Genomic DNA, 6,000 nt, shown 5'->3' with positions numbered 1-6,000 from the left:
GTAGGGGCTACTGGAAGAACCCAGTGGCTGGTTTGACTCACTTCCCGAAGTCCCACTTCAGAGATTCCCCACCTTGTGAGACTTGAGCAGAATGAAGGTGATGCTGTGGTAGCGCCCAGCCTGTGGAAGGGTTGAGCCCAGCCTGTGGCATGTGGTAGCGCACAGCCAGTGCAAGGGTCGCGCCCAGCCTGTGGAAGGGGCGCGCCCAGCCTGTGGTAGGAGCTAGGCCCAGCCTGTGGCATGTGGTAGCGCACAGCCAGTGCAAGGGTCGCGCCCAGCCTGTGGCATGTGGTAGCGCCCAGCCAGTGGAAGGGTCGCGCCCAGCCTGTGATAAGAGGTTGTGCCCAGCCTGTAGTAGGAGGCCAAGCCCAGCCAGTGCAAGGGTCGCGCCCAGCCTGTGGTAGGAGGCCAAGCCCAGCCTGTGGTAGGAGGTTGCGCCCAGCCAGTGGTAGAAGGTCGCGCCCAGCCGGGGGAAGCGGTTGCGCCCAGTCGGTGGCCGGCAGCCATTCCTGTCGGCTGGACCCAGGCTGTCCGCAAAGCTCCACAACCAGCCTTGAGCTGAGGGCGGCTCCGGCACCGGCCTGGGCTGAGGCCTAACCGGCCTGGGCTGAGGCCAGCCGGTGCCGGCTGGACTGCTGTTGCTTATTCCAAAGCGACCTCCAGCCAGCGGGCTGTCTCTAAATTCTAGTCAGGCCTGCTTTGGGTGCCACGACCTGCGGGTGGAGCAAGTCGGAAGGCAAGGATCCTCTATGCCCAGAGGTGAGTGTGTGGGAGTTGGAACACAAGGTCAGTCGAGTGCCGGGGTGGTGAGGGGGTGGGGGCAGTGAGGGTAGTGCGGTGGAGGGCAAGAGTCCTAGGTCTGGGTTCCTCACCTGGCCATTACTTTGGCTGCCGCCTATTTGCCCGGCAATTTTGCTTGCGCTACAGGCGCGGTTCAAGATGGCGGAAGCCCACGTGGCTCTTCCAGGTCTCCCGCGTTTGCAGGGTTGGGGAACTAAAGTTCTCATGTTTATAAGAAATAGGAATCTGGCTAAGAAAACACTGAGCATTGTGGCAGTTTACCTTGTGCTATTCCTATGAGTTCCTCGTCAGATATGGAATAGTTTTGTGAGACAACGTGAAGAAGCAAAACAAGCAGCCTAGAAGCAGTTGAGAAGAGCCAAATAAGGCCGCAGCCTCATTCCTAAATAATTGCCATTATTTGAAATGATTTCAGGGTATTTGAAATGTATTTCTCACAAGATTGTCTCGTTGAGACCTGACTTGGCTTGCACAGAGTGAGCAAACTTCTCCTGAGGACAATTTGTGTGGGATAATTACAGTGGGTGAGGGGTAATTGAAATGCTAGATAAAAGTTGGGGCAAACTATTTGCCAAATGAAGTCACCAAAATTAAAAACTGAGGCTGAGGGCCCGGCGCGGTAGACTAATGGCTAAACTCTCGCCTTGAACGCTCCGGGACCACGTATACGCGCCGGTTCTAATCCTGGCTGCCTGGCTTCCCATCGAGCTCCCGGCTTGTGCGCTGGGAAAGCTGTCGAGGATGGCCCAAAGCCTTGGCACCCTGCACCCGCGTGGGAGACCGGGAGGAAGTTCCTGGCTCCTGGCTTCGGATGGGCTCAGCTCTGGCCGTTCAGAGTGGCTCAGCTCACTTGGGGAGTGAATCATCGGATGGAAGGGCTTTGTCTCTCCTCTGTGTACATCTGCTTTTCCAATAAAAATAAATCTTTAAAACAAATAAAAGTTAAGACTGAGATTTAGCAGTTAACGGCTTGAGACTCCTGTATTCCATGTCACAGCGCCGGGAATTCAGTTTCAGCTCTTCTGATTCCAGCATCCTGCTAACGTGCGTTCTGTGAGGCAGTGGATGATGACTCAGGCAGTAAGTATATCTCTTCCACACTCAGGGGAGTCTTCTATTGGCTTCTGTAATTCTGGATTCAGCCTGGCCCAGCCCTGACTGCTGTGGGCATTTGGGAAGTGAACGCGAAAATAAAGGATTTTTGTCTATCCATTTGTTCACTCCCTGTCTGGCTTTCAAATAAACAGAAATAAATGGAAATTTGAAAAGAATGAGAAGCTGGTAAATGAGTGGTACTTAACTGCTTCTCAAAACCAGACAGACATATCCCTAGGAATGTGAGCTATTGCCCCCTCTTTCTGTCCTGGAGACATCCAGCAGGGAGAGCTGAGAAAGTACTAAACCTAACATTAGCTAATTCTGAGGTTGTGAGCTGGCAAGTAGTAAAAACAAATCAAGCAAGAAAATGCTTGAGTTTTGAGAGAATACAGAATGCCTCAGCAAAGAGGAGGAAACACAGATGCTTAAGAAAAGGTTTATCCAATCTTCAGGTGATGGATAAACCAACAGAAAAAAAAAAAGATTTTTGTGGCTATGTGTAGCAGACAATACAGATTTTGCTAGATTGAAGTATATCACGAACCAAAAAATCACAAAACAGCAAGGTCTAAAAAACAAGCAACCCTGCAGTGTAGAGGGCACATGTGTTTGAGGGAGAAGAGTGTGATTTTGAGCATTGTCACAATATGTTAAATAAAATATCAGTTTTAAATTGTATGCATGCACACACAAATGATACACATAGTGGAAAAATAAAATTCAGCACATACACAGAAAAAATGCAAACAATGCAAATTATGAGGAAATAAGTGTCTCAGTAGACAAACCTCTGAAGTCAGGTATTTCAAGTACACTCAAGGCAAGCAAAGGAATGATGTCTGAACAATGCAAAGAAGGAGACCAACGAACATGTAAAAGGAGAATATCTACAGGGACAGATTTTTTTCTAAAAGAACCGAAATAGAAATTCTGAAGTAAAAACATAATAATTGAAGTGAAAAAAAAAATTACCAGAAACTTCGAGTTTCAGGTCTGGCAAACAAACTGAAAATTATCATTCTGACCTAATAAAGTAGAAAGCAGAACACAATGAATAAAAATAGCAAATCTTCCCAGATCTGTCAATTAAGTGGAGTAATGCGGCAAACGGCTATCTCAAACGCTTTAGAAACTGCTGAATGATACCAGGAGTTTTTGGAGTGTGTGTATTATGTATATAAAAATGCACATATTTTGGTATTTTTTTAATGAAGTTATCTTTTGATTCCATTTTTTCAGCAAAGAGTAGGCGTCCTTGGTACAGAGCAGAAACCTCACAGGCTAGGACTTCAGTAGAACCAGTACTAGGGTAGCAACACTAACTGGTACAACATTCACTGACAAAAAGAGTCCAATTCAGAACATTAACTAACATTGTGGGCTAGATTTGGGCCTAATATTTATTTTCTATTTCTAGGTTTTTCTTAAAAAGCATTGTAAACACAAAGTGAAAGGGGTTATTTAGAAGGTGAAGAATTTGCAGACACATGTGAGCCGTGTTCAGGAAGAGAAAGGTGGGAGAGAGAGCTACTTTCCTTCTGCTCTTGCAGAGGCTGTGCTTCCCACTTACCAGGCTTCTTAGGAGAAGGAAAAGGGAGTCCTTTCATGACAGCTCTTCCTGGGGAAGGGGGTTGTTTGATTGACAGATTTGCAGATGGGATTACATGGGGCAGGTAGGCAGTTAGGATTGCAGAGGTTGGGCAGAGTGTGGCTTTTGCTGGAAGACTAAACTAGCCTACCTAGCTCGTATCAGTAATTGTAGTGAGAACATCACATCTTTCACGTGAAGTTTCCAAAAATCCATTACAATAATGACGACAATAATTTGTTGAAGGAGACAGTATAAAATGGTGTAAATCACAACATTCATGTAGAGAAAATGTGGGTATAAGTATTGGATTTTTAAGAGTGTAACAAAGTTCTCAGTTTCAAATAGCCTTTTTATGCCTTGGAATGAATGCTGTTAGGTTCTTTTCAACATTATCACTCTGGTGCAGCCTAGTAAACAAATCACTAGTAATTGCACATACACTTTTCTCTTAAAAGAAACGATGCTAGGCAGGTTTCACCTTAGACTTGGAAAACTTGTATGCTTTTGAGATATTTTGACATCTCAGGGAAAATAAGTGCTTTGAGATAAGTTGTGCATCATAATTGCCTCATTCCTGGCTAACTGACCCTGCTGAGTTCAGACCTTCAATTACTCAAGCAGCAGGGAGAAACTGATATGCTTGTTTCTCTGATTTGCCATGAAATAGCCGAACAAAGTGAGCTTCAAATCAACCCATTCCAAGATATTTTTTTATAAATTTCAGGGGTTTTAATTGTAAGAAAAACAAAGGAAAAATACAAATCATTTCCTTAATGATTTGAACCATTTAATGAATGATAAAGTTTTGAAAATTTTTTTTTCTCATCAGTTCAGCTCATAAGATAAGCCAGGCCTTTATTAGATGAGGCCTGTTATTATCTGGTAATTTAGGAGTGTCCTTGTTTCCTGAAACGTTTAGGGGTGTAGGGACGTTCCATTGCAGAATACAAAAGCTTATTGTCACAGCTGCTTAGTTTCCCTATAATATTGTGGATCATAGTTTGCCTGCTGTTTCTTACTTAATTAAACAGGGAAAATAAAGTGAACTGCTAATCATTCTATAATAATGAGGACAGTAATTTGATACTACAGAAAATAGAAAGAAAAATGTTCCCCTTATTTGTTTCTCTAAGAATTGGGAAATGCAGTCTGGGGAAAGACTATGGGCTCAGAGTGAGTTCTGTCCGAACTCAAATCATGCCTTTTCCCTCACAGTGGATCTGGCATATACCCAAGTGCTCTGCTATCTTATTTTACCTTTAAAGATGAGGCTTAAATAGATTTATAATCTGTAATGAAACCAACTTCATAGTAATTAATGAACTAGTGGCTTCTATAAATTACCTAAACAGGAAAAAAGGAAAAGCAGATGTTGCATACCATTGTTGGGAATCCAATCACAGGGTCTGGAAAACTGTAGGATGTAGTCTTTTTTGGACAGCTAGATTAACTATTACTTTGAAAGCAGGAAAAAGATTTAGTTGGAAACATTTTCTCTATACCTTTGGGAGAGTAGAATAGTTATGTCTTCATGAGGATTAAGATCACAATTGCCCAAAATGATGGATTAATTCATTACAAAAGCAAAAACTTGTCTCCTCCAATCTGTTTATCCTCGTATTAAATTCTAGGAGATTTAGAAATAACTTGCTATTTGAACTTGAGGCATACTTTTATTCTGGAATAATATTCAGAATTCTGTTACAAAAGGGATGTGAGGCTTCCTATAAATTTACAAGGAATTGGAAATCAAATGGTAATCTCATGAGGGACTCACAGAAATTGGAGTTTCCTGTTTTAAGATCAGATTAATTGCAAAGAATATTTATGTATGCTCCAGTTTAAACTATATAGAGTGATGTTAGGGTATTATTTAATAATGTAAGACCTCTAAAGAAGACAGCTGACATCCAGGTAAAACAAGACTTTGTAAAGAAAAACTATTCTAATTTTTTAATTTTATAGAATGTGTAGTTAACTCAGGGGCCTTTTTAACACCATGCGGGTATACAAAGACAGTCAGACTTCAAATCTTTTGGAAAATGAATTCACCAATCTTTGACTTCTTATTCACTCACTGAACTCCTAAATCCATGTTAGAGATCAAATTGCTCAGGTTCATTTTAATAATCTGGAAGGTAAGAAATCTGTCTCAATAATAAATAATGAAATTTAAGCAATGAATGAACAATATTTTATTCACTTGGTCAGATGTGTATTAACTAAGCGTGAAATTATTTTTGAAAATAAACCAAGCCTGTTCATTTTCTCTTTTTTACTAATTTACTCATGTTACATCAGCTGTGTATTGCTATAGCAAAGTATCTGAGACAAAATACTTATGAAATAAAGAGGTTTAGTTCACAGTTTTGGAAATTCAAAGACATGGAACCTGTATCAGCACTGTTTTCCTAAGGACTCCATGGGGAATATTGGCTATGACTGGAGTGTCTTTTGGAGAAAGTAATCACGTCTCAAATTGGAGCAGAAGATAGTTGGAGTCAGTTTGC

The 6,000-nt window shown here is 42.1% G+C and overlaps 1 protein-coding gene across 4 annotated transcripts in view; it reads left to right on the top strand.

Annotated features, from left to right (window-relative positions):
• Positions 1 to 602: 602 nt before the first annotated feature.
• The window catches only part of LOC101534503 (ubiquitin-conjugating enzyme E2 D2-like), a 75,367-nt gene continuing 69,969 nt past the window's right edge, over positions 603 to 6,000 (top strand). For all 4 annotated transcript variants that reach the window (XM_058659003.1, XM_058659002.1, XM_058659001.1 and 1 more), the window contains exon 1: positions 603 to 759. The gene's annotated coding sequence lies outside the window, so the exon portion shown is untranslated. The remainder of the gene's footprint in view (positions 760 to 6,000) is intronic.

Source organism: Ochotona princeps, chromosome X, assembly GCF_030435755.1.
Source record: "Ochotona princeps isolate mOchPri1 chromosome X, mOchPri1.hap1, whole genome shotgun sequence".
NCBI lineage: Eukaryota > Metazoa > Chordata > Mammalia > Lagomorpha > Ochotonidae > Ochotona > Ochotona princeps.
This window is presented reverse-complemented; position numbering and strand designations above follow the sequence as displayed.